Genomic DNA, 27,660 nt, shown 5'->3' on the forward strand with positions numbered 1-27,660 from the left:
ATTATAATTATAAAGTGATTGATTACATTGCTGCTGTCGCTGCTGCTGCTCTTGTTGATGACAATGACAGTTATATTTTTGTTAATCTCTATAATCTTAATTTAAAAAATAAATTAATAAGTGGATGAATGAAGCATGAGATTACTCCTTGTAATAAATTATATTACAATTGGGCTCTATGCTAACATCTTGTTAATGAAAATGACTATCTCGTATTTTGTATTACTTTCCCCTTTAAAATGTCTCCCTCCAATTTTTTGAGGTGATGGAAAATTTCCAAGCCACTGCCATCTCTAACCTGTATTATGGCAATAACCTCCAATTTGTGTCCCTCCTTTTCCCCTTGCCCCTGTAACCTATTCCTAACACAGTGGCCTGTAGGCATTAGTGATTCGGTGGTAGAATTCTTGCCCTCCATGCAGGAGGCCTGGGTTCGACTCCTGCACTTTATGCCCATTGCACTTTATGCCCAGCTACCACCTCTCTGCCAGTAGAGGCTTTCATGTTGCTATGACGCTGAACAAGTTTCAGCAGAGCTTCTAGACTAAGACAGACTAGGAAGAAAGGCCTGGTGATCTACTTCCAAAATCAGCAAATGAAAACTCTACGGATCACAATGGTGTGATCTGTAACTGATCATGGGGATGGCTCAGGAGTGAACAGCATTCGTTACATTGTGCATGGGGTTGGGACAGCTCGATCACAGCTAACAACAATAAGAAAGAATAAAGGAAGAGAAGCAAATTTTAGCACCTCCATTTTTCATTTTAGGGGATGAAGATCACTGAAATACAGAAAGGCTATGCAACCTGCCTGAGGTCACATAGAGAACCTTCGGCAGGGCAGGTCTTCCTCCTTTTACTCCAAGTGTACCAAAACAACCAAACAAAAAAAAAAAAACCTGTTGCCATCAAGTCGATTTCAACTCATAGCAACCCCATAGGACAGAGTAGAACTGCCCCATAGGGTTTCTAAGGAGCAGCTGGTGGATTTGATCTGTAGACCTTTTGGTCAGCAGCCACGCTCTTAACCACTGTGCCACCAGGGCTCCTCTCCAAGTGATAGAAGGACCGAAATGGAATCCTGCTCTTCTCTTCACCTTCCCAGTGCCACAAAATACATAGTCCTCCACCACTATCTCTGCCTGGCGTGTTCTGTGGGATGGAAGTATATGTTAAGACTATTCTCAGATTACTGGCAAGACAGCCGTGTCCCAAGAAGGGGGCAACCCTGACTGAAGGTTCCCTGCAGTCAGGAAAAGAGGTCTTCTCTGGACTGACTCCTCATGGATTCCAAAAGAGAAGGCATGTTCCCCTGTGGGTACAGTCAGGCTGCAAGGCACTACAAGCATCGCAGGCTCCCTCTGCTCTCGCAGCATTCTGTGCATGGCTCTATTCAAGCCACTTAGCTGACTCTCCTGCAATGATCTGTTTATAGAACGGCTTAGTCCAATAGCCAGTGTGCTCCTCAAGGGCAGAGACTGGTCTCCTGGAGGGAAAGGATTGGGCCCATTTGTCTTTGTATTCCTATTAGCAAGGACCCGGCAAATACAAACCAGTTACCCTCCTTAAGTCAGTTCTTACTCATGGTGACCCCATGTATGTCAGAGTAGGACTATGCTCCATAGGGTTTTCAATGTCTGATTTTTGGGAAGATGATCATCGGGTTTTTCTTCTGAGGTGCCTCCGGGGGACTTGAACCTACAACCTTTCAGTTAGCAGCAGAGTGCCTTGCCCATTTGCACCACAAGAGCCTTTGGCAAATAGCAAGCACTCAGTAAACATTTCTTGAGTGAGAATGTCAAGAATCCCTTCTTTTTGACGTGGGCCACAAGGTAGACCATAAACACATTCTCAGATGATCTCACACTAGGTTGTGACTTCTTGATACACTATAGTGATTGGCTGTTTCATCTCTAGCATCTACAGTCCAACTGCCTGGGTATGAAGCCCAGCCTTGACACTAGTAGTTGACCTCCTGCAAACTACTTAATCCTTCTTATTTCCTCACCTGTAAAACAGGGATGAGGATGAGAATACCAACCAGGGTTAAATGATACATTAAATTATACATTTTGCATGTAGCAGTTAAATACAAATATTGTTGTGTGGCATCAAGTCGATATTCATTCATAGCAACAGAGTAGGACAGAGCAGAACTGCCCCACGGGGTTTCCTAGGCTGTATTCTTTATAGAAGCAGATCACCAGCTCTTTTCTCTTGCACAGCCACTGGTGGGTTCAAACCACTAACCATTCAGTTAGCAGCTGAGCGCTTAACCATTGCACCACCAGGGCTCCTTATACTAATATCGGCATACTCATTTTACATTCCTAGCACTGTACACTGTTACAGCTAAGTAGTTGTTGCTTAATAAATGTTAATTACATTAAAGCTAAGCCATAAATAATGACCTTGAGGTAGGAACAGGAAGACTTTTTCTTTGCTGACTAAAGTCACTCCTTAGTCATCATCCACTTGGTCCACTGATGGTACTGCTAAATAGATTTTACGGGTTTTGTTAATGGCTCCAGCTTCCCCTAAAACTGGAATTAACATTTCTCCTGCACTTCTTGGGAAATTTTGGGTTCACTGCCCTTCTTCACCTCCATAGGCTATTAAATGCCCTGGTAATGTCTGGGTACCTCCCTGTGGTCTACCACAATGATCTGCCTTGGTTAAAACTTAACTATCAAATGTTCTACACCCTCAATTCCTTGCCCTGGTTTTCAAGGTGTAAACTCCTGTCTTAGGCTGGGTTCTCTACAGAAGCAAAACCAGTAAAGCATATAAGTATATATAAAAACCAAAACCAAGCCCAGTGCCGTCAAGTCGATTCCGACTCCTAGCGACACTATAGGACAGAGTAGAACTGCCGCATACAGTTTCCAAGCAGTGCCTGGTGGATTTGAACCGCCGACCCTTTGGTTAGCAGCTGTAGCACTTAACCGCTACACCACCAGGGTTTCCAAGTATATATAGAGAGGGATTTATATCAAGGAAACAGCTCACGCGATCGTAGAGGCTGGAACGTCTCAAGTCTGTGGATCAGGATAAGGCTTCTCCTGATTCACAAAGCCACAGGGGCTGGCAAACCCAAGACTGGCAGATTGGAGAGCAGGGATCTTGCTCATAGACTATGAAGGTTGATGAATTCCAAGATCAGCAGGCAAGACCGCAAGGCTTCTCCCGATTCACGTAGCTGCAGGGGCTGGCGAACCCAAGATTGGTAGGTAAGCTGCTAGTTCAAGTGCCAAGAACCAGAGGTCAGAGGAACAAGAGGCAGCTGCAGGCAGGATCCAGAACAAGCCAAAAGCCTTGATAAGGTGTGCAGGAAGCAAGCAGGCAGCAGAGGGCGGAAAGATGAAGGCTAAGGAGGCGGTGAGCTATCACAGGACCTGCCCTGCTGGTATCACTCAGCGGATTCCATTATGGGGGTGATTGCATATCAGATTTCAACAGGGAAGTGATCACAATCTTACACAACTGTCAAAACACTGAGAATCATGGCCCAGCCAAGTTGACACACAGTCTCAACCATCACAACTCCCCAAGGTGAACAAGCTGCTGAGAGTTGCCATTGTTGTCAGCTGCCATTGAGTGGGCTCCGACTCATGGTGAATTTACGTATAACAGAATGAAATGTTGCCAGGTCCTGCACCATCTTCATGATCACTGGTATGCTTGAGTGATTGTTGCGACCACTGTGTATTTTTAGTGCCTTCCAACCTACAGGGCTTCTGTTTCAGCACTTTGTGGGACTGTATTTTGTTGTGATCCCTAGGGTTTTCACTGGATAATTTTCACAAGTAGATGGCTAGGCCTTTCTTCCTAGTCTGACTTAGTCCGGAAGCTCTGCTATAACCTGTTCATCATGGGTAACCCTGCTAAACAAACAAAAAAAAAAAACCAAACCCAGTGCTGTCGAGTCGATTCCAACTCATAGCGACCCTATAGGACAGAGTAGAACTGTCGCATAGAGTTTCCAAGGATCGCCTGGAGGATCTGAACTGCCAACCTTTTGGTTAGCAGCTGTAGCACTTAACCACTATGCCACCAGGGTTTTATGTGAAATACCAGTGGTACAGCTGCCAGCATCATGGCAACACAAAGGCACTGCAGTTCAACAAGGTGTGTTACTTAGGTTTTTCTCGTTGACTTCCAAGTAACAGCCTTTCTTTTTAACCAAGGCCTTCCGGAGACTTCACTTCAAAACCCTGAAAGTTCACTCCAAAGGAAAGAGTTGTAGGCTACTGTGGAGAGATGTTTTGAAGACAAGAGGATTTTAATGTCCTCCAAACCAGATCCTAAAAGCAGTAATCCACTCTGGCTACCCCAGCAACCTTCAGGCAGTTTCAGACAGGAGGAAGCAAGGTTGCTTTCTGTCACCAAGCTCTGCTAAGAAGAGACAGGCATCAAATTAGGAGCTTGAATTATTCAGAGTATGGCTTGTGATCATATTTCTGTGTTCAGGGAAGAAAGGCAATAGACCATACTTAAGAAGGAAAACAAACCTTAGAGCAAACAGTTCTGTTCCTAGAATACCATTTCTTCTCACATTTGAAAACAAATTGGGACAATTTTTCTTCTTTGAAACAAATTGTTCCCTTGATTTGGGACAACATAAGCCAGTCCTTTCTCAGAAGGCTGAAGAGTGAAGTGTGCAGCTCCGGACAAGTCTTTTTGAAATTAAACTATTGATGTGATAGCAAAGGGCTTAAAGAATAAGAAAAACTCACATGTATTTTTTTTTAATCAGCTTTACATTTTTTAAAAAACCTGAATGAGAACTCCTTGGGCCAGAAGAGGACATGATGAAACACATTTCAGGAAGTATCAACCAATGTTCCTGATTAACATATCACAGGCAGCCGAGGAGAGACCCTGGGGATAGGTGATCCAAGGTCTCAACTTGCTGCTTTCACTTGTTTTCCTGTGAGAAGAAGCAGGAACTCCTAAGATAAGCAAAGAAGTATTTTGACTTCAACTCAGACCTTCAGAATAATTCAAAGTTTGATTGCTGGTTTACTTAAGAAGAAAAAAAGGTGATGTGTAGCATAAATACCAGTTGCCATCAAGTCTATTCAACTCATGGTGACCCCATGTATGTCAGAGTAGAACTGTGCTCCAGAGGGTTTTCAATAGCTGATTTTTTGTAAGTGGCTTACCAGGCCTTTCTTCGGAGACACCTCTGGGCGGACTCAACCCTCCCACCTTCCAGTTATCAGCCAAGTTAACTGCACCACCAGGGATTCCTGAGGCATAAATAGTTATTACTTAATGATAGCCTATTATGGGCCAACTTCTTCCACCCTGTACTTTACGTTATCTCTAGTACTCACAACAAGGAGTAGAGTTGTTGTGTGCAACTGCAAACCTTTCAGTTAGCAGCTGAGCACTTAACCATTAACCATAGCACCAGGGCTCCTTAAGGAATAAAGTTGTTGTTAGATGCTGTGGAGTTGATTCTGTCTCATAGTGACCCTACAGGACAATGTAGAACTGCCCCATGAGGATGCCTAGGATGTAATCCTCATGGCTTGGGTCAGGGGCACCTTGGTCCTCAAAGTGACATCTTTGCTTTTTAACACTTCAAAGAGGTCTTTTGCAGCAGATTTGCCCAATGCAATGTGTCGTTTGATTTCTTGACTGCTGCTTCCATCAGCGTTGATTGTGGATTCGAGTAAAACAAAATCCTTGACAACTTCAACAGCTACCCTACACAGCAGAGTAGAACTGCCCCCATAAGGTTCCCAAGGAGCAGCTGGTGGATTCAAACTGCTGACCTTTTGGTTAGCAGCTGAGCTCTTAATCACTGCACCAGCAGGGCTCCTTTCTTGTTTATCATGATGTTCCTTACTGGTACAGCTGCAAGGATTTTTGTTTTATGTTGAGGTGTGATCTATACTGAAGGCTGTAGTCTTTGATCTTCATCAGTAAATACTTCAAGGTATTTTCAATCCCCTGGTAAGTATGTGAAAGCTAGGCAATGAATAAGAAGGACCAAAGAAGAATTGATGCCTTGGAATTATGGTGTTGCCAAAGAATACTGAACATGCCATGGACTGCCAGAAGAACATACAAATCTGTCTTGAAAGAAGTACAGCCAGAATGCTCCTTAGAAGCGAGAATGGTGAGACTTTGTCTCATGTACTTTGGACATGTTATCAGGAGGGACCAATCCCTGGAGAAGGACATCATGCTTGGTAAAGCAGAGGGTCAGTGAAAAAGGGGAGGACTCTCAACAAGATGGATTGACAGGTTGGCTCCAACAACGGGCTCAAACATAGCCATGATTGTGAGGATTGCGCAGGACTGGGCAGTGTTTCATTCTGTTGTACACAGGGGCACCGTGAGTCGGAACTGACTTGATGGCACCTAACAACAACAACAACAAATCTTTATGAGGGCAGAATCCCAGGTCTTTTCTCCTACAGAGCTGCTGGTGGGTTCAAACTGCTGACCTTTCAATGAGCAGCTGAGCGCTTTAACTTTGTGCCACCAGGGCTCCTATAGGAGTAAAGTTAGGTAGGTACTATTACTTCCACTTTATAGTTAAAAGCAGTGAGGCTTAGAGAGACTGACTGAATCATATGACTGATAGGCTTCAGAGCTATGACCACCAAGGCCAGTCGGCAGAGGTGTATGTCAAAAAAAATAATCAGTATAATGTGATTTTATTTTTTAAATATACACATTTATGTGCAAATAGTAAAAAAATAAAGATCAATATAATCCCAGAATGTTCTCAGTGGTTATAATTAAGTGGTAGGATTATAGGTGATACAGGGTTTTTTTTTTTTTTTTTTAACATATACTTATCTAACTGTTAACAATGAACATGCATTACTTAAGTAGATAAAAAAGAAAAGAAAAGAAACAAACCCCCAGCTCTTTCCTTGGGCAACTAAATCTAAAGGAATGACTTCCAACCCAGCAGAAGGCCCAAAAAACAAACCAAACCCAGTGCCATCGAGTCAATTCCGACTCATGGCGACCCTATAGAACAGAGTAAAACTGCCCCATAGAGTTTCCAAGGAGCACCTGGTAGATTCAAACTGCTGACCCTTTGGTTATCAGCCATAGCACTTAACCACGATGCCCCCAGAGTTTTCCTAGCAGAAGGCAGATAGGTCCAGTTCAGAGACAAGATTGGTTGTGGAGCTTTGCTTTATATCAACAGTTTAGGAGAAAGGTATGCTTAGTTCCAGTTTGAAAATGCGGGGTAGGTATTTCCCCCCAACCCTACCCCCACTGCGCACCTCCCCCCCCACCCAAAAAAAGAAAAACTCAGTGGCTTGTGGCTCATTACTACAATTTCAAGTTAGTAACCATGAGCCAGGCATTGGGCTAAGCCTTCAAGGGAGTCCAGGTGTGTGTGTGTGTGTGCATGTGTGTGTGTGTGTGCGCGCGCGTGCGTGTGTGTGTTGGGGGAGGGAGGGACAGAAGGAAGGAGGCAGGGGATGTTGGGGTATACAATGAGAAACAAAATACAGTGAAACCTGTGGGAGCCGGAACTCAACAGGACTGCCTTGTTTTTCAGTGTCTCACAAGTTTCCCACCAGTCTTACCACTTTTCTATTGCTCTCTCTTAGTGGAAGACAGTTTTCCTTCTCTGACAGGTTTCCACTTTACAGGTTCTGGCTTTCTTAGGTTTTACATCCTTCAAAGAATGCACAGTTTTGTGGTCCAGATAAAGATGGGCATAACCTACTCTAGTTCAGGTCAAACCAGTAAAGACCAGCTAGTCTAATCCTTTTTGTTTATATACAAAGAAACTGAGGCCCAGAGTGGGGAAGTGACTCGCCTGGGACCATACAGCAAATTAATGGCAGTGCTAGGATTAGATCACCTGGTTCCCTGGGCACCACACCATGCGGTTTGTGGCAGCAGTAGGTGAGATGCACCTGGGTTCTTGTATGCACAACGAGGTTCTGTAGAGATGTGGACAGGGACTGCTGAGGCCACCACAAGGCGGCCTGGGTTTGCAGTCAGAAGCACCAACTTTACGTCAATTATTTCACACCTGAAACCTGAATCTCAACAGCGAAACAGGATTAACAATGCCTATTTCAGAGGAAAAAAAAAAAAATTTTTTTTTTTTTTTATTTCAGAGGGTTAAGGTCAGAGAAAAAAGGAGAAAATTCCAACATAGGGCCAGACACAGACTCTTAATTAATGCCCGTTTCCACCAGGAACCAGCTAGGCTTCATGGGGAGCAAAATATATTAGATTCTAGAGACGACATCCTGAGAAATGAGAGAGACTGATGACCTGAGAGGTGGTGACTTATTTCCTTCCTCTTGCTGAGTTGCTGAGGCAGCATCAGTAGCTCAGGCTCAGGCTCCATCAGGGATTCTCCCCCTTGGCGCCATTGACATTTGCAGCCGATAAGTCTTTGTTGTGGGGGCCTGCCCTGCACATTGTAGCATGGTTGGCAGCATTCCTAGCCTCCACCCATTAGATGCCAGTGGCACACTCCCTTCCCCCAGTTGTGACAACCAAAAATGTCTCCAGACATTGCCAAATGTGTTCTTGGGGGCAAAATCACCGCCAGTTGAAAAACACTGGGCAGAATGACCTGGGTTGATGGGGGGAAGAAGGAAGGCACTTCAGGCACGGGACGCTTTATGTTGTGATGAGCTGGGGTATTACTAAGAAAGGTGTAAGATATATTAGAAGAGGGGTGTTGCAGGAAGGAGGTTGGAGCCAAGAGCAGGGGCCAGAACACAGAGAACTTGCATGTAGTACATCTGAGTTTAGACCTCTGTCCTACAGGCAGTGATGTTTCCCACTGCACCCAGCAGTGAGGGCCTTTCATCTGTCAGACGTGCAATGAATGCTTGCTGAATAAACACGGAAATGACTTCTGAACCATAGAATGGAGCGTTTATGTGTCCTTAGCCCCATGATACAGGTATATGTATGTGCGTGTGTGTATGGAGAACAAGGCAGATGAATATGTAAAGCAGATGGGTCTGGAGCTTCAACTTGTCTGTTGAACACAGCTGAGCCCAGAGGCTCAGTCCAGCTATAGGCTATCTCAATGATCACAAGGCCAAACCAGCCAGTGCCATGGAGTGGATTCCGACTCATAAAGAACCTATAGGATGGAGTAGAACTGCCCCATAGGGTTTGCAAGGCTGTGATCTTTACAGAAGCAGACTGCCTATCCTTCTCCTGCAGAGCAGCTAGTGGGCTTGCACTGTGGACCTTTGGGTTAGCAGCTGAACTCTTAACCACTACACCACCAGGGATTCTTGATCAGAAAGCAGCCCGCTTCTTTTCTCCTTAGTTCACCCCTCTCCCTTGGGGTAAAGTATTCTCTTCTTAAATGCATAGGCCCACCTTCACTCTGCTCTCCTATGCCTTACAGATGAGGATCTGAAAACATGCTTCTCCGAGGACAATGGAGAACACCTGGCTTACACTTCCTCAGAAAGCCCTTCAACCTGCCACTGATTCAGGTCCCAGCCAAAGCTCACCCTTTCCTCTCTATAACCAGCTCTTCATCCCATGCTGTGGGTCTCCTCCTTCCTGAGTCTCGGGGATAACCAAAAAAACCAAACCCGTTGACGTCGAGTCAATTCCGACTCACAGTGACCCTATAGAACAGAGTAGAACTGCCCCATAGAGTTTCCAAGGAGCACCTGGTGGATTTGAACTGCCGACCTTTCAGTTAGCAGCCATAGCGCTTAACCACTATGCCACCAGGGTTTCCAGTCTAGGGGATAAAGACCCAAAATCAACTTCCCCCAACGCCTCTTCAGCTCTCAGAAACCATTCTCACTTTTAAACCATTACTTGGCATGTAATTCACATGTTGCTTTGCAATGTTTAAAATCTTTTCCTGTCCATTTTCTTTCCCCAAATAGGTTGAAGCTGCTCCTGAAAAGGGGCCAATACCCTTCATCTTTTTAAATTTCTCACAGTTCTTTGTACATGTTGGGCACTTAACAATACCTTCCTCTGGTTTCTGATCCATTTCTCTAACTTAATTTTTTTACATTAGCTGTTTCATAGTTCTATGTGAATTTATTATATGCAACTATTCATCCTTTATGGAAGTGTTATAAATTATAGATAAATATCACAAAAAATTTCCTGTTACTAAAATGAAAAGAGCACTTTTTGATTTTCAGAACGAAGTTCTACTATAAATGGCCACCAAGTCCCTGGCTTCCTGAGACACTAGCTTCTTTCATTTTCTGATGATCACCAAGTTCTCTGAGAGGATGACCACTGAAGACAAACGAACAATTCATAAGAAGTCTTTTAACTTTCAAAGTTCTCTTTCCATAGTGAAGTTCCTTTTTCTGAACCTGGGATGTGAGTTAGCTAGAAATGTATTTACATTTGAGAACTCTGTCATCGTTGTTGTTGTTAGGTGCTGTCGAGTCAGTTCCAAAGACTCTGAAAAGTCTAAAAGTGACTTTGTATATTTCTCACAGACCTGGTGAATCCAAGATCAAACCCTTGATACAACATTCAGAATCACAATGTCAGAAATTCCATTACCACCACCAGCAGCAGCAACCAATACAAAATGTTCTTTGAGAAAGACGTAACCAGCCAAACAAAGTAATAACTGACAGACTAAAAGCCTGGTGCTTACCTATGGTCTTACTATGCTTTACAACTGTAGAATTTACTAAATCAAATTTGGCAACACTGGTGGGAATGTAATTGGGTACACAGGCTTTTGGAAGGCAATTTGGCAAGACTCAAGCTATACATACCCTTTGATCTTTTAATTAAATTTCTGGGATTAGTACAAAAAAAAAAAAACTTATACACAGGGACATAAAACCCTGAAAACTTAATATCCTGCAAAACTTATTGCATCTATTTATAAGAGCCAACACACACACACACACACACACACACACACGCTGAAGTTCTCTAAACATCAAACAATAGCTGGATAGTTAAGTAAACCATGCTATTCATCAATGGGTTCTTATTTAGTGATCTAACCGGATATTTACAAAATAATGCTTTATGACTTAGGAAACTGTTTTCAACAGAATTTTAATTGAAAAAGATAAACTACTGTCATGTAAAAATCATTACATGGTTATTAATTAATATAATGGGGGTGAAATTATGGGTGTTTTTCTAATTATGTTTCACATTTTCGCCAATAAAATGCTTTACTAATAAAAAATAAAGAGAAAAGAATATTTAAGAAGAGTTTGTATGATCGCCAAGAGTGTTTATGTTTAATGCCAAGTAAAAAGTCATAAGAATCACTTGTGATCCCAGATACCGAAGACCAAAAGACGAAGGAGGGGGAGGGAGAGGGAAGGAGAGGAAATAACAAATATTTACAGGGCTTGTCTTCTTTATGGATAACTGAAAACTAAAGGTAAATTTTTATCCTTCTTTGTACTTTTCTCTTTTCCAATTCTTTAAATCAATGAGAATATTTATACTTTAAAAATCTATAATTTTTTCAATAGTTAATAAGGTCCCAAAACCATTTTCCTCAATTTTGTCCCCCTGACCACTAGATAAAGTATCTTCCTGACAGGTCAAGAAAACACTTCAAAGAGCATTCAGGTTAACACATTCTATTTAACTCCATTTAAGAGTTTGTGTCACATTTTTGCCTTTGTTCTGAGAACCTCGTGCCTACTACTGAAACCACGGTTTCCTGTTTACTGTCCTCTTCAAATCTCAGCTGAGGTCTACACACGCTAGCATGGCTGCAGCTAACCCCAATATCCCCATATCTGAATGCTACCGTCGAGTTCTCATCAGACATCATCTCCCGTCTTGAAACAAAAGACAAACCAAAACAACTCAGTCCACTGCTATCGTAAAAGCTCCAGTCTCGGGTCTATAAGATTAATATCAAGAGCTGACAAGCTGTAAGTTGTCCAAGTAAAAACCCAGTCCTGGCAAGAGACCAGGGCATTCCTGGTTTAACATTCCTGTTATTAGCAAAGGCTCAGAAAAGAAAACATCTTTCACAAATATCAGTACTCTCTTTGCCAGATTTGTTCTGATTAGCTTTTAAGATGGGGCCATGTGACAGGCAGAATAACCGCCCCTCCCCCAAAATGTTCCCAGAACCTGTGAATATGTTATGTTACATGGCAAAGGGCAATTCAGGTTGCAGATGAAATTAAGTTTGCTAATCAGCTGATCTTAAAATTGGGAGATTATCCTGGATTACCTGGGTGAGTTCACTGTAGTCATAAGCCAGTTGCCATAGAGCTGATTGCAACTCATGGTGACCCCATGTGTGTCAGAGCAGAACTGTGCTCCGTGGGGTTTTCACTGGCTGATTTTTCAGAGGTAGATTTTTTTTTTTAGAGCACCAGGCCTTCCTTCTGAGGCACCTCTAGGCAGACATGAACGTCTGACCTTTCGGTTAGCAGCTAAGAGCATTAACCGTTTGCACTACCCAGGGAGCCCGGGGGAAACATAAGGATCTTTAAAAGTGGCAGAGGGAGGCAGAAGAGGTGGTCAGCATTATACAATGTGAGAACTCCACCTGCCATTGCTGGATTTGGAGCTGAAGGAAAGCCATGAGCCGAGGAATGTGGACAGCCGCTAGAAGCTAGACAAGGCAAGGAAATCGGTTCTCCTCTACAGCCTCCAGAAAGGAACGTGGACAGCCCTGCTGATACCTTGGTTTTAGCCCAGTGAGACCTGTGTCAATCAGACTTCTGACCTACAGAACTCAAAGAAAATACATTTGTGTTGCTTTAAGCACTGAAATTTGTCGTACTTCCTTACAACATCAATAGAAGACTAACACAGAGCATACATAGACTGAGACCAGACAGCCAATTTAGTCATCAACTAACATCAAAGCATGTTGCTTAAATATCACAAAATACATCTAATAACAGACTGAACGATGGAGGAAGATGATAAAATCTGCTTTAGGTACATCATGACAGGATGAAGACAGAAGACTGTTGCTCTTCCAGCCCTGATTTCTAAGTAATTTATTACTATTTTTTTATTGCACTGTCTTTTGTTGTTTTATATAGTAAACCAAAAACAACAACAAAAAAACAAAACAAACCCATTGCCATCTAGTTGATTCTGACTCACAGAGACCCTATAGGACAGGGTAGAACTGCCCCATAGGGTTTCTGAGGGCCTAGTGGATTCGAACTGCCCACCTTTTGGTCAGCAGCCAGAGCACTTAACCACTACGCCACCAGGGTTTCCGTTTTACATAGTATTATATAAGAATTGTTTAAAAGTTTAAAAATTACAAAAAGGTGTGACTTTGAACGCATAAATCTCTGTAACTTTACACCCACTCCCTCCCCTGCTCAGGAACAAGTGAAAACTACTGTTCACAATTAGATGTAAATTAGGTCATACATTTTTCTGTGAGAAATATTTTTTTAAGCAACTATATATCCTTGTTTGGGAGCCCTGGTGGTATAGTGGTTAAGAGCTCCGCTGCTAACCAAAAAAGTTGGCAATTTGAATCCACCAGCCATTCCTTGGAAACCCTGTGGGGCAGTTCTACTCTGTCCTATAGGGTCGCTGTCATGGATTGAAAACATAAAAAAAAAAAAAAAAATTTTTTTTTTTTTTATGTGTGGGAAACTCTGGTGGCGTAGCGGTTAAGCGGTATGGCTGCTAACCAAGAGGTCGGCAGTTCAAATCCGCCAGGCGCTCCTTGGAAACTCTACAGGGCAGTTCTACTCTGTCCTGTAGGGTCACTCTGAGTCAGAGTCCACTCCATGGCCATGGGTGGGTAAAAATGTGTGTATCAGTTGGGCTGGGCCATGATTCCTGGTATTGTGTGATTTTCCTATATGTTGTAAATCCTGCATCTATGATGCTAATAAGGGAGGATGGGCGGCAGTTGTGGTAGTGAGGCAGGATTCAACCTACAGGATTAGATTGTGTCTTGAGGCAATCTCTTGAGATATAAAAGACAGAAGCAAGCAGAGAGATGGGGGACCTCAGACCACCAAGAAAGCTGTACCAGGAGCAGGGCGCATCCTTTGGACACAGGGTCCCTGCGCCTGAGAAGCTCCTCGACCATGGGAACACTGAGGACAAGGACCTTCCTCCAGAGCCCACAGAAAGAGAGCGAGCCTCCCCCTGGAGCTGACGCCCTGAATTTGGACTTGTAACCTACTTGACTGCGAGAAAATAAATTTCTCTTTGTTAAAGCCATCCACTTGTGGTATTTCTGTTATGGCAGCACTAGATGACCAAGACAGTCGCTATGAGTTGGCATTGAATCAATGGCAACGGGCTTGGCTTTTGGTTTTATACCCTTGTTTGGTAAAATCCGTTGCTATAGAGTCAATGCCAACTTACAGCAACCCTACAGGACAGAGTAGAACTGCCCTATAGGGTTTCCAAGGAGTGGCTGGTGGATTTGAACTGCCGACCTTTTGGTTAGCAACAGAGTTCTTAACCACTGTGCCACCAGGGCTCCATGATTCCTCTTCCACACCTTAGTAAAAGATTTCCCACTCAATACTTGCTAATATAGAAACTACAAACGAGAAAAGTTAATACCTATTAACATTATTTTCTCCCTTTCACAGTAGCTAAGAGAATCAAAACTAATTTGGACACTATCTTGAATGCATAACACTCAAGTGACTTCTCAGAAGTGCCTAAAGACTCTTATCTTGAGCACAGTAGATATAACTCTTGTGTAATCATTTCACAACCTAAAAAAAGAGGTAGAGTCAAAAGAGCAAAATAAGTAGTTCCCTGTTGTGGAAATAAGTTAATAAAACAGCCACTAGTAAGCACAAGAACTTAAAAGCTGCATGCAAAATAACACTAGTTGATCCTATTCAACATTTTGAACATCAGAACTCATTTGCATTCAGTGTGTCAATGCCTAGACACCTGAGATCCTATACAGCCTAATGGTCATAAAGGTTAAAAGTTATCTAAGATCACTGGGCAGGCCGATGCCATACTAGAGCTTCCTGATCTTACTTTCCAGTCTAAACCTCTAACTCAGGGTTCTCATCCCTGACTGCACAATGGAACCGCATTGGTTTACCACAGCCAAAAAACCAAACCTGTTGTGTGGTTGGGAGAGATCTGAGGTAGCTGGGGCAAATAGCAGCACAAACGTAATACTCTCTGTGATCCATGAAAAAGGCGGGGAAGCCCTAAAAACGCCACAAAGTGGAGGTATTTTCACAGAAAGGTCAGGTTCAGTATGTTGTTGTTAGGTGCCGTCGAGTCGGTTCCGACTCATAGCGACCCTATGCATAACAGAATGAAACACTGCCTTGTCCTGAGCCATCCTTACAATCGTTGCTGTGCTTGAGCTCATTGTTGTAGCCACTGTGTCAATCCACCTGTACTTTACCAAGCATGATTTCCTTCTGCAGAGACTGATCCCTCCTGCCAACATACCCAAAGTATGTAAGACGCAGTCTCACCATCCTTGCCTCTAAGGAGCATTCTCGCTGTACTTCTTCTAAGACAGATTTGTTCGTTCGTTTGGCGGTCCATGGTATATTCAATATTCTTCGCCAACACCACAATTCAAAGGCATCAGTTCTTCTTTGGTCTTCCTTATTCATTGTCCAGCTTTCACATACATATGATGCGATTGGAAATACCATGGCTTGGGTCAGGCGCACCTTAGTCTTCAAGGTGACATCTTTGCTCTTCAACACTTTGAAGAGGTCCTTTGCAGCAGATTTGCCCAATGCAATGCGTCTTTTGATTTCTTGACTGCTGCTTCCATGGCTGTTGATTGTGGATCCAAGTAAAATGAAATCCTTGAGAACTTCAATCTTTTCTCCGTTTATCATGATGTTGCTCATTGGTCCAATTGTGAGGACTTTTGTTTTCTTTATGTTGAGGTACAATCCATACCGAAGGCTGTGGTCTTTGACCTTCGTTAGTAAGTGCTTCAAGTCCTCTTCACTTTCAGCAAGCAAAGTTGTGTCATCTGCATAACACAGGTTGTTAATGAGTCTTCCTCCAATCATGATGCCCCATTCTTCTTCATATAGTCCAGCTTCTCGTATTATCTGCTCAGCATACAGATTGAACAGGTATGGTGAAAGAATACAACCCTGACGCACACCTTTCCTGACTTTAAACCAATCAGTATCCCCTTGTTCTGTCCGAACAACTGCCTCTTGATCTAAGGTTCAATATATTACAGGCTTTCACACACTGGGGTAGTTCCAAACCAGGGTGATGAAGATAAATAGATTTCCTAAAGCACAAATGGAAGGGACAACTTTAGTCGCATGAAATAACCACTTTAGCAATGCGCAACTGCTTTAGGGAAAAGATGGGTTTCTGAAAAAGCTGGGAGCTTCTAGAACTTTTACAAGTTAAAGCATTAGAAGCATTTTAACAAAGTAGGAAAGACTGCTATTTAAATAACTCCAGAGCAAATGGTTTTCACTGAAAAATATACTTGATTTTAAAAATTCTTGCTATTTCAAATTTTCTTCTTTAAACATTTCATTTTTTTAGCTGGATTCCCACTCCTTCCAAGCAGGGCATACAGGTCTGTAACATTATGGTGGAGGGAGGGTATCCAGGTAGTTGGTCAGGACCCGAACCCATGTGATTGCTACTTGCTCCTGTAGCTCCCTGACCGTGGCTCCCAGACAGACCAGCCTGACGCTGGCCTGCCAGATTTAGTACTCTCTATACATATCCAATGAGCTTAAGGTTTCGGAAAAATAATTGCGGCTTCCCCTTAAAAGGTCAGAGATCTTTGCATTATGAAAAACTAAAGCCACACTCAGTCCCTGTCCTTAGCAAAAGAAGCAGAACAGAGGCACGACGCACACCATGTATATACTACTACTTAGAAATGTAAGAGTAAGTGGATCTTTTCAGAATTCTATGTATATGTGGCTACATGATGGTTAGAATAAGTGGTTAAGGAATCTAGCTCTAGTTTCAGATTCCCAAGATCCGAATCTAGAATCTCTGTTTACTAGATGGATGACCATAAGTAAGTTTTTACTTTCTGCCTCTCTCCTCATCTGTCAAGGGGAAACCCTACTCATGGGGTTATAGTGAAGTTGTGGTGTACGCACTTAGAAGAATGCCATTATTATCCAGTGTCTACCCACTGCTGCCCAACCCCAGCAGTCTGCCATGTACATGTAAGCCATGAAGACTGGGGTGTGCAGGAGGCTGAGAGACCACAGAAAACAGGAGATGAATAAGCAGATCCTCTGCTGGAAAAGGGACAACTTTCAGTAACCAGACTGATGAGGAAACAAGGCAGCAAGTCACATGAGGAGCTATGGAAGGAACCACAGACGTACACGATGCGGAAAAACTCAGATCCCAGTTCTGTGGAAAAGAACCTCAACAGGTTCTTTGTGGAACCCAACTGTAGAACTCGACTAGCAGGTGCTTTCCAACAATTAGCATCATCCTCTTTATCAGAGGAGGGGCTTAAGCACAGGACTGTGAACTATCAGAAGGAATATAGGAAGAAGGATTCCTGTATTGGATGCGGGAAGAGACACGGTAGACTAGATAACCCTAAACCTGAAGTAAAAAGCCAGAAGTCTGTAAAGGCCAGCCAGGTAACATTAATGAGTTAAACAGGCCTGTGTAATAGAATAAGGAGTGGTGGGGGCTGTGGCAAAGTGGACCATCTAATAGGGGTAACTGTGCTCATGAGGAACCTGTACTTAAACCAAGAAGCAGTCGTTGAAACAGAACAAGGGGATACTGCATAGTTTCAAGTCAGGAAAGGTGTGCATCAGGGTTGTATCCTTTCACCATACTTTTTCAATCTGTATACAGAGCATATAATCCCAGAAACTGGACTATATGAAGAAGAACGCAACATCAGGACTGGAGGAAGGCTCATGAGCAACCTGCAATATGCAGATGACACAACCTTGCTTGCTGAAAGTAAAGAGGACTTGAAGCACTTACTGATGAAGGTCAAAGATTATAGCCTTCAGGATGGATTACATTTCAACATAAAGAGACAAACAAACAAACAAAAATTCACGACTGGACCAATAAGCAACATCATGATAAACAGAGAAAATACTGAAGTTGTAAAGGATTTCATTTTACTTGGATCCACAATCAATGCCCATGGAAGCAGCAGTCAAGAAATCAAATGACACATTGCGCTGGGCAAGTCTACTGCAAAAGACCTCTCTACAGTGTTAAAAAGCAAAGACGTCATTTTGAGGACTAATAGGTGCCTGCCCCAAGCCATGGCATTTTTAATCATCTCATATGCATGCAAAATATGGACAACAATGAATAAGGAAGACCAAAGAATTGATGCATTTGAATTGATGCATTGTTGGGGAAGAATACTGGATATACCACGGACTGCCAGAAGTACAAACAAATCTGCCTTGGAAGAAGTACAGCAAGAATGCTCATTAGAAGCAAGGATGGTGAGACTTCATTTTACATACTTTGGACATGTTATTAAGAGGGACCAGTCCGTGGAGAAGGACATCATGCTTGGTAAAGTAGAGGGTCAGCGAAAAAGAGGAAAACCCTCAATGAGATGGATTGACACAGTGGTTGCAACAATGGGCTCAAGCATAACAATGATTGTGAGGACGGCACAGGACTGGGCAGTGTTTCATTCTGTTGTATGTGGGTGGCTATAAGTCGGTCTGACTCTACGGCACCTAACAACAAGCCACTCCAGCTGATTGCTGCCATCTCAGAATGACAGCACCATGTTACTAGATCTTCTGTTTTTTTTTTTTTTTAAGAAAAGCTGGAAAACCATATTTGTATGTAAAATCTACTGAATTTTAAAGGATAGCAACTATGTCCAGCTTTTAAAATATATAAGTCAAACAAAACAGACCAGTGACCTCCAGGAGAGGCTGTGACCTCTTCCTTAAAAATGCTCCCAACACCTCTCAACTCCAACCCTATAGGACTATGATGGTAGATATGAACAACAACAACAAAAAATTCCTCCAGGTCCTAGAATTAACTATCTCATTTTGTCTGCAATTTGAATCACTAGATGAGCCACTTGAAGGTGAAATTTATTCATATTTACCAATAAAAAACTAATGCGGTCTGGTATGTGAAGATAACCCCGAGGCCACGAAGTCACAAAGAATGGAACCTTTCACTGCACACAACATAAGGAAGGGCTTCTATTTTCTTCTAAGCAGCTGTATCTACTTCAAGTAAGTTCCACATCAAAGTGAGGCAGGAAAGAGAAATAGGGTTGCCTCATTGCAGCAGTTAGTTGTCCTGTCGCTGAGAAGGTCATGCCTACCCTAGTTGGTAAACAACTTTAAAACTCTTCCTTGACTCTCTAAAATGTAGTCAGTGATCAACTGGGGAAAGTTCAAGAGCTCCCCCTCAGAGAGAATGCTTCACTAAGGGAAACAATTCTATTCAACTCTGGTTCATAGCCCTTTCCAGAAATTCCACTGCCATGTATAAAGTTTCAGTTATCTACAGATCTTCGCACTAAAAGATATGTGTGCCTATCCAGGACAAAGGGAAATCTACTTTTTTTGCTATTTTTTCTAAACTCCACTTCTAATATTCTATTTTGAATTTTATCTGAACACATTCAACTTTCAAAAAGTAAGCCAGCCATTCTTTTCACGTTAATTTCACTGCAGCCTCTGATGGTGTGTTTTATTGGTGACTCTTAGTTAAGGTTTTTCAATACCCTGAAACATGGCAAAATTTTTTTCATATGTGTAATGAATCATTTTTATTAACAAGTATAAAACAGCTAAAAAGATATTGGAATTTATTACAAAATTTGTAAAAATGAAGCACAGGGAATTCGAAGTAATACAACATTAGCAAATAATAAGAATAATAAAATCTTACATTACTCTTAAAAGCATATTCATTAGCTTATTTGATTCTATGACATGAGCAGGCCAGATGTAACAGTGTTATCTCCATTTCGTAGATGGGAAATTTGAGACAGAGAAACATTAAGTAAGCTCCCACTCTACCTCCCCAAAATAGCCTACTTCCATCTACTGCTGTCACCCTCCATTAGGTCACCAACCACCAAGCTGGGTCTGATGGCCTTGCCTGTCCTCTTCTCCCCTACAATCCATTCTCCACACAGCACCCAGAGTAATCCCTTAAAAAGCGCAAATCACGCCATGTCATATACCATGTCATACGTCTGCTTGTAGCCCTCACTGGCTTCCCACTGCTCTCAAAATCCTGACAGAGGCTCTTCATGATTGGCCCCCAGCCTCGTTCCTCCACTCTCCTCCACCTTTCTTCAGTCCAGCTGCGCTGACCTCCTGACTGTGCTGCAAACACACTGAGCTTCTTCCCAGAAATGTTGTACTTGTGGCTCCCTCTGCCTGAACCCTCTGCCCTTCTTCCTGGAGTCTCATTCCAAGGTCATCTCCACAAAACCCAGTCTAAGGAGCCTGCCCCCTTCCACCTGTCCTTCATATACACACACTCTGCCTCCACAACATGCTACCACAGCACTGTTTCCTTTTCTTCAAAATGTTGAGCACCATCTGAATTTACTTTTTGCTCAATCCTCAGTACTAGAGTGGGACCTCCAGGAGAGTAGGGACTCTATGTTGCTTGCTGCTGTATACTCAGTGCCTGGCAAACAGTAGGTGCTCAATAAGTAGTTACTGAAATGAATGAATAAACAAAGTTTGTGCTAGAAATCAATTGGAAACCCTGGTGGCTTAGTGGTTAAGTGCGACAGCTGCTACCCAAAAGATAAGCAGTTTGAGTCCACCAGGCACTCCTTGGAAACCCTACGAGGCAGTTCTACTCTGTCCGCTAGGGTCGCGATGAGTTGGAATCAACTCAACAGCAACAGGTTTTTCTGTGCTAGAAATCCACTAGCCCATTTCATTAAATCAGTATCTATTTTTATAGCAGACTTTTTTTTCTCTCCTCAACTGTTTTTTATTTAAAAAAAAAAAAAAAAGCTACTAAGCCTATATTTATCAGCCTGTTCCTATTCGTGTGTTCTGAGTCATACATGTAAACGGGAACAAAGTGACAGTGAGGGCACACGACAAGTGCCTGACATCACAGAAGAGCAGTAAGAGCCTGCTGCTCACACCTCAGACCACAAAGCTTCCCTTGGCTTCTGGAGGAATACGATTTTAGAGCTAAATAATCCTCTTAAAGTTCTCTTCATTCAGTATTTTCTCTTCAAATGTTTCACCTCTAGGGAAATTTCTCAACATCTCAAGGGGTCAGTAGGACTCAGTTATCATCGGTCTAGGAAAAAAATTAGGCTTAAGATGTATCAAGGTATAAATAGCTTGCTGACCATCTTCTTTTTCAGGAAATATCAATCTCCTAGGTCCTTGGGTGGTGCAAACACTTTGCATTTGACTACTAACAGAAAGGTTGGTGGTTCGAACCCACCCAGAGGCACCTCAGAAGACAGGCCTGGTTGTCTGCTTCTGAAAGGTCACAGCCTTGAAAACTTTATGAAACAGCTCTACCCTGCACACATGTGGCTAACACAAGTTAGAATCGGCTCAATAGTAACTAACGACAACTAACCATAAGGTTGGTGGTTTGAACGCACTGCAGAAGAATGGCCTGGTCATCTGCTGCCATAAAAATCACAGCCAAGAAGACCTTATGGAGCAATTCTACTCTGTAACACATGGGGTCGTCATGAGTCAGAACTGACTCGATGCCAACCAGTTTGGTGTTTTTGGTTTTGGGCTGTCAGGGAAAGGAAAATGAATTAAGAGAGGCCCCCTAAATTCTAGCTGACATTCCCATGGCTCCCACTCCAGACACTCAAGTATCTAGTTAGCACTCTTTTTAAAGCTCTATGCTGAAAGAGCCTCAAGAAGCATGATAAATTGTATTCTTCTGCAAACATAACTGGGTGAGGGAATGTGGTTAGGTTCGTTCAGGTTCCTCACTACTAAAGTGCAAAGGGCAGAGACACCCAGAGGGAAGGAAATGAGGAACCAGATGCTCAGGGTTCTGTTTGAGGGACAAGTCCTGGGGAGCTGGGCAAGCCCTTTCACACTTCAGAAGGGATTCCTCCTCTGTAAAATAAGCAGCCAAACCAGATTAAGTCCCTTCCAACTCTGCAACTCCTTCCGTCTCAGTGGTTCTATGAACAGTGACATCTGTGGTGCTGGCTTTGAGTATAAAGAGCTCAGTTCAAGAAGGAGTATCACCATGTGGTCCTTAGCAGCTCCTCCTACACAGATGTCTCTGCAAGGGAAGGAACCCTCAATGCTCGAGTGCAGTGAGCTGACATGGGCACTGGAAACTGCCAGGTCAGTGGGTGCTCTCCTCAGCTTCTGAAGGCCACAAGGGTTCTCATTGAAAGGAAATCTGCCTGGGTGCTGGCAGCTCACTGGTGCCTCAGACCTGGAAGGCCACCTCCTTCTTACAAATCAGGCCAATATTAATGCCCTGATTCCCAAGTTAAAGTTTAGGCAAAGATTTGGCCCCGAGTTTTTTGGGATTGTCAACACTCCGAAGACCATCACTACCGTTGATAGAAACATGTTATGGGATGGAGTTAGCTCACATTCGTGGCGATCCCAAGTACAACAGAATGAAACACTGCCTGGTCCTATATCAGTAGGACAATCCTCTGTTGTAATCCATAGGGTTTTCATTGGCTGGTTTTTGGAAGTAGATCTCCAGGTCTTTCTTCCTAGTCTGCCTTAGTCTGGAAGCTTCACTGAAACCTGTCCACCATGAATGACCCTGCTGGTATTTGAAATATCAGTGGCACAGCTTCCAGCATTACAGCAACACAAAAGCCACCATAGAAATGGTGGTGAAAAACACTTTCGGGGATACATTTTCCAGCTCTTACTCTTAAGACACTTTCCTAGTTTAGCTTTCTTATTTGGGTCAAAGGTCATTTGTGCAAGTCTGATTTGGAACTCTTCTCTCTCACACTTGAACTCACGTGCCCTTTAAAGGGGGCTTTAAAGAAAAGCAGAACTCCCCCAAAGAACTTTTCTGTCCTGGCGGAAGATCTATAGGTAAGAAAACTCCCTATTTCCCCTGGTCTGATTCCCCCTTTTAGCACCTAGTTCTTTGGGTTGAACAAAAAACCAAACCCTTTGCTATAATGGAGTCAACTCACAGAGACCCTATAGGTCAGAGCGGAAGTGCCCCGTAGGGTTTCTAAGGCTATAAATCTCCAAGGAAACAGACGGCCGCATCTGCCAGATCTTTCTCCTGCAGAGCGACTGGTGGGTTCCAATCGCTCACCTTTCGGCTAGCAGCCGGGCGCTTAACCCAGCAGTCAGGAGCCAACCACTGCACTACCAGGGCTCCTTATTCTTTGTGTTCATGTCTCTGAAAAAAGGTTTGGGAGGCAAAAAGCAAACAAACAAACCAAACGCACTGCCCTCAAGTCAATTTCAACTCACAGTGACCCTGCAGGACGCTGTAGAACTGCCCGTAGGGTTTCCAAGGCTGTATGTAAATCTTTACCAAAGCAGACTGGTGATCTTTGAACTGACGATCTTTTGATTAGCAGCCGAGCGCTCTAGCCACTGCGCCAAAATTCCCTCCTCCCTCAAAGAATTCTAGAGCTGTTCCCCAGGGCTGCAGGGGCTGCAAGCCCAGGACCAGCCAGTGGGCGGGTGCGGTTCCAGACACCGCCCCCGACCTGTCGCTGCTCCTGGATTCCAGCCTGCAGCGCAGTGACAATTCCCCCTGAGCCCGCCGTGCACCTCTCCTTGGTTTCCAGCGTTTCCTGGGTTCCCTCCTTACCCTGATGCTGCCCTGCGCTGCTTACGGGGACCCGAGTCTCTAGGCACGTCCCGCCACTCACCGACGCAACCCAAGCGCGCCAAACCCGACCGCTTCTTGCTGGCAGCACTCCGAGGCTCTGGCCGGCTGCAGTCGCCGTCGCTGTGGGGTGACAGGCAGCCCCGGTGAGCGGCGGGCGGCGGGCGGCGGGCGGCGGGCGGCGGGCGGCGGGCGGCGGGCGGCGGGCGGCGGGCGGCGGGCGGCGGGCGGCCTGAGGCCTGCGGCTTGGCTGCGCCTAGGCTCCCGGCTCCGGCGCCCAGCGCGGCCTTATCCGCCGGACCTTCCCTCCCCCGGCGCTGCGGGAGGAGGGGCCGGGGAGGAGCGAGTGGCCGCCGGCCGCCCACAGCGAGCCCGGGCTCTGCACCCGCCGGGCTCCGGCGCGCCAACCTTCCCGGGGCCCTGGGTCCCGTAACTCGGATGCAGGTAATTTAACCTGCACCCAGGTGGATCCAAATAGCTCTCAGACCGAAGGACCTGTTTGTTCCCTAATTCACTCCACATCACACCCCACATGCTTGTTTCACCATGTTCGGAGTTACTCTGTCCCCATGGATAATCTGAAATGCCGCGCATTTCCCGCATTTCGGAAATTTATCCGTTGGGTATCGATTCAGAATTGTATGCATTATGCTTTCGGTTGGAAGATCTGCCACTGCATTAGTTTCGTTTTTCCGTGAAATTACACCGAAGGACAGTAAGGAAGAGGGCTTATGGCTGCGGAAATGGTGCAGGAAGGGGCCATCTCATAAACATAGCTCAATTTAAATCCGAGCTTTTTGGGCTTTAACTGAAATTCCCTTTCATTTTCAAATGCTTTCTTCTTCTAAACGCACTTTTTAATGGGTTAAAAACACATTAGTTTAAAGTTTGAGTTAGTGACTAGGGGGAAATAGTGCGGAATTCATTTGTGGTGTTAATTTTTTTTTTTTTTTAAGAGTGGTTTGTCTTCTTGAGATGACGGAAGTGTAGGTGAAATTTTATTTTATTTCTTAAATTTTTATTATGTGGTTAGGCCTGAGGACTCTGCAGTCAGAAGGCATGGACACTAGTCTAGTTCTCCCACTTAGTAGTGGCATGACATTGGACAAGGTCTTTATCCTCTCTGTTTCTCAGTTTCCTCATCTGTAACGTAGAGATTATCCAAGTGTCAGAGGTGCCTTGCAAGAATGAAAGGGGAATGTGTTTGAAATGCTTAGGAAAGTCTGGCATATGGGAAAGTTTAATACGTGTCATCCGATATTTATTGTTCGGTGCCCTCTAGTTGGTTCAGACTCGTAGTGAAACTATGCACAACAGAATGAAGTGTTGCCAGGTCCGGTGCCATCCGCGCAATCGTTGCTATGTTTGAGCCCACTGTTGCAGCCACTGTGTCAGTCCATCTTGCTGACAGTCTTCCTCTTTGACTCTGTACCAATCATGATGTCCTTCTTCCAGGGACTGGAACTACATGAGATGAAGTCTCGCCATCCTCACTTCTAAGGAATAGTCTGGCTGTACTTCTTCTAAGACTTTAAAGAAGCAGTGACTTATTTAAACTAAGCATTAGTTGCGATCTTAAATAAAACTATTACGTGCTTAATGACATTTTCTTATACTTCCTAAACCCTCTGTGAAACACGTTGCTGCAAAGTATTAGTCTAAAATTAATATTAATCTGCCAAGACACAGTCCATGCCCCAGAAGATTTAAAAACAACAACAACAACATAAAGTTCTTTCCCATGTAGATAAACACAGAGGACTGTGGGAATTCAGAGAAGTGATTTATTATTTGTCCTGGGAAAGAGGTAGGAGTCAAGATGCCCTAAATCACCATGTTCCTGGAATAAAATAAGGTTCTTGCCTCTCACTGGTCAAGAATGAACAGATAAGGTAGGAAGAATTTTCCACACAAGCAAAGCTTTATTGAAGAGGCTTGCAAGCAGAGACGAGGGGGGCCTAAGCAACACATAACCCTGTCTCACAGAACAAAAGACTTGTCTGGGTTTTTAAAAGTTCTTGGGCGGGAAAAGATTCATGTTTATTCATAGGCATAGGTAGGGATATGTTAACTACGGTGCACATGTAGCAGCTTTCTAAGATGGCTCGTATCCTGGAGGCCTCTGGGATTTGTAGCAGGACTTACTATGGGGTGTTACGCCCCTGCAGTCTCTCACTCCCTGAGTTCGATTCCCCTGCTGCTGCTGCAGCCCCTCACTGCCCTTGGTGGGAGGTCACACAGCAGTCACAGGTGGATGTTCTGCACATGTCCTTGGGGCTGGTTTTATCCAGCTGCTTCTGAAAGACAACATTAAAGGAGTTTGCGGGCTATTTTCTGATACCCTGCCCCATTGTTCTGGGGAATGGCTTTTTTTCTGTACCCTGGCCCATTTCCTGTACTTTGCAGATTTGGGGGCCCTTCTGTTCTCTGTCTTACCTGGATCCAAGAAACTGTGACTCCAACTGAGAAGAGCAGAAGGGAAGTCCCAGGATGAGGGCTGTGCTTAGGCCCAGAAAGCAACTCATCCTGACTGGAGTAGGAGGAACACTGGAGGAAAGAATGGGATTCAATAAAACTGAAAGTATCATTGGGAAAAAGCTAGAACACGAGTAGTACAGTGAATGTGCTCAACTGCGAGGCACCTTGTAAGAAAGACCTAGTGGTCTATTTACAAAAAATCTGCCACTGAAAACTCCATGCAACACAGTTTTACTCTGACTCACAGGGTGTTGCCGTGAGTCGGAACCAACTTGACAGCAACTGATTTGAAGGTGACAAATGAAAGAAAATATTTAAAAGATTAAATTATCCAAATTTAAAATATTTAAATTAAAACTAAAAACTCCAAGGAGGAAAATGTCCAGGAAAGGAATAATGCAAGTGTGAGACAACTTAAAATGAGTTGATTTTGAGCAACTGGTGGTGTCTAAAAAAAGACTCCATTTAAATCTGAAATCTCAAATATATTCTCTGAGTGGTACAGAGTAGAAGGAAGTCTGATCAGAAAACCCCACTAGACAATATGCACATAGTTATAATAATGGAAACACTGCTTATTGACTTTCAAATTTTAGTATCATCTTACAAACAACTTAAAGAAGAATTCACTAATTTTTAAAAAGTACAAGCGAAGATATATAAGAAGGAGGCAGAAGCAGGGAGCAGGGTGGAGAGAAGGTTGGATTACTAAGTTTTCATGTTAAGAGTGGAGAATCAAGGGATACTCTCTATGGTTGGTAGAACAGGAAATAAAGTCTGGGTGTACAGTAACATTACAGAGGAGAGAGCAGTAGGGGGCCTGAGAATAGAGATGTAACTCTTTTAAGAGGGAGAGGGAGGAGAAGGGAATGAACCAATATGTGAGCTAGTAAATCCTTATCTCTCTTAGCAGAAAGTAGTTAGATAGTGTCTAAGATGATATACCAGAAAAATAATTATATACCATATTACTTTTGAAGGAAACCTTGGTGGTGTAGTGGTTAAGTGCTACAGCTGCTAATCAAAGGGTTGGCAGTTCGAATCTGCCAGGCACTCTTCGGAAACTCTATGGGGCAGTTCTACTCTGTCCTGTAGGGCTGCTACGAGTCGGAATCGACTCGACAGCCCTGGGTTTGTTTTTTTTTTTGGTTTATTATTCTGAAAACATGGAGATAGCCACCAATAAACTAAAAACAGGAGCTGTTAAGAATGATTATCTTTGGGGGATGGGATTGAGATTCAGGTGGGCTGAGGTAGCAGACTCTGGCTTTTCTTTTTTTAGTCCTACAGAACTATTTAATAATTTTAACTATGCACATGATTGCACTGATTAAAAACTTCAAAGTTTTTAAGAATAGAAAATTAGAAAACGAAGGCTCCATCAAGACAATGGCCTTCAAGAATGAGTGGGAACTCATCTGGCAAAAAAGGGAGAAAGCACATTCCACAGAATACAGAACTGTGGGAGCAAAGGCGCAGGGGC

The 27,660-nt window shown here is 43.6% G+C and overlaps 2 protein-coding genes across 7 annotated transcripts in view; one reads left to right on the forward strand and one right to left on the reverse strand.

The window, feature by feature from the left end:
• Positions 1-23,870, reverse strand: part of PLA2G7 (phospholipase A2 group VII) — a 48,626-nt gene extending 24,756 nt beyond the window's left edge. Inside the window, exon 1 of one of the 5 annotated variants that reach the window (XM_064287013.1) lies at positions 23,682-23,851. The gene's annotated coding sequence lies outside the window, so the exon portion shown is untranslated. Of the gene's footprint in view, positions 1-23,335; positions 23,599-23,681 lie in introns of those variants that run through there. The other 4 variants (XM_023545197.2, XM_003404450.4, XM_023545202.2 and 1 more) reach the window with 4 other exon arrangements.
• Positions 23,612-27,660, forward strand: part of ANKRD66 (ankyrin repeat domain 66) — a 46,135-nt gene continuing 42,086 nt past the window's right edge. The window contains exon 1 of one of the 2 annotated variants that reach the window (XM_064287031.1): positions 23,612-23,845. The gene's annotated coding sequence lies outside the window, so the exon portion shown is untranslated. The remainder of the gene's footprint in view (positions 23,846-27,660) is intronic. The other variant, XM_064287024.1, reaches the window with a different exon arrangement.

The sequence above is a fragment of the Loxodonta africana genome, chromosome 1, assembly GCF_030014295.1.
Source record: "Loxodonta africana isolate mLoxAfr1 chromosome 1, mLoxAfr1.hap2, whole genome shotgun sequence".
NCBI classification, from domain to species: Eukaryota; Metazoa; Chordata; class Mammalia; order Proboscidea; family Elephantidae; genus Loxodonta; species Loxodonta africana.